General features: G+C 47.7%; 1 pseudogene; it reads right to left on the reverse strand.

Moving 5' to 3' along the window:
• Window positions 1-699, reverse strand: part of LOC100946412 — a 7,838-nt pseudogene extending 7,139 nt beyond the window's left edge.
• Window positions 700-1,545: the final 846 nt, after the last annotated feature.

Here is a 1,545-nt window from a genome sequence, read left to right on the forward strand (position 1 = left end):
CTGGCCATTTTTTGGTTGCAGCCATAATTGTTGTTTGGCGGGCCCGGGCTGGGGATTCGAACCCGCCACCTTAGGTGTATGTGGCTGGCGCCTTAGTCGCTTGAGCCACAGGCGCCGAGCCCGTACACTTACCTATTGCCTGCAATAGCCTCCTTTTGTAAGTGCAAATTGTATGTCAGTTGGATATTTGTAGCTCAGGGACTGCCTGTATTTTCTTGCACCTGCCTGAGGCAGGACAGGGTGCTTGTAGCCCTGACCCAGGTCCCCTTTTTGCCAGAACCAGGCTGGTAGTGTGCTGGTAGGCTCTGGAATATTGCCAGCCTGTGGCAGTGGGGAAGGAGTACATGGTATACTTTGAACTGGCTCTTATGTCTTCTGCCTGGAAATGATGGCTGCCACTATTGCTCATGTCATTGGCCAGGGCAAATAGCATGGCCAAGTCTGACATCAGGGAGGAGCAGAACTAGAATCCTCTTTCAGGGAGAGGCAGTGAATATAATGACCAACAGTAAGGTCTGCTGCAGGTCCTGTAGGAAGAGCCCCTCTGTCTGGTGAGAAACAGCGTAGCTCCCTGTACCACGCCCCACAGAGGCAAGATCGCTGCTCACCCAGACCTTCTCAAGACCCTTGGTGCTCAGTCCTTCAAGGTCTGTGCTGTCCACATGTTCTGACCACACCCCATTCTTTACCTTGCATCATCCCGTCCTCCCACCCTTCTCACTCCTTGTCTCCCAGGAAAAAAACATCACATTACAGTTTCATGCCATTGTCCAGAAGAGCCGCTTGTTTGGACTGTGCTTTCTAAACATAAGCTAAATTGAGTGTTTAAAGCATGGTTATTTTTCACAGCAGTTGTAGGAAGAACGCTTTGCTCCTTCCTCTGTTTGTAGAGGCTCCGAGAAAGTGGTGAAGCGGTTGGTTCTGAAGCCAGTGAAGGCAGTGAGGCTGTAGAAAGTGGGTAGTTTAGGGTGCCTGAAGCTAGTGGGCCACTATGGACTGCCAGGGTTCTAAAAGTCTCTACGTTGTTAGTAAAATCTCGTGAGAGTTATGTATCTAGTACATGTGTCTTTTCTGAGACTAGAAACTATAGCTAATTCTCAAAGGATTTGCAAACCGGGAATGTTAAGGACAATTGAATGAATTCTAACCCCAACCCCTTTGTTTCAGTGGTGATAAAAAAATTGAGCTTGGGTTCCTTGCATCGAATGGACAAACCCTATTTAATATATTACCTGATAACTTCATCGAAAGCTCTTTCCCTAAGCCTTGTTCTTATGTCAATGAGTTAGTTGCTCTAATATTACAATCTACTTTGGAGAAAGGAGGACTCTTTGGAAAGTTACATCGACTTTTAAAGCCACAAGGGTATCATTTGGTGCATTCCTGCCCAGGCAGTTATTACCCTTTGAGAGCCTGCAGAGCTACCTCCCGCCTTCCCTTTGGTCTCCCTGGGGACTCATTATGTTTCTAATAGGCAAGTATGAAAACTTACAGCGCCGGCTTACCAGAAGAGTTTGCTCTGGGAATTCCACAGACCGGGTTGCT

Source organism: Otolemur garnettii, unplaced genomic scaffold (genome assembly GCF_000181295.1).
Source record: "Otolemur garnettii isolate 467f Iridium unplaced genomic scaffold, OtoGar3 scaffold00060, whole genome shotgun sequence".
Lineage (NCBI taxonomy): Eukaryota > Metazoa > Chordata > Mammalia > Primates > Galagidae > Otolemur > Otolemur garnettii.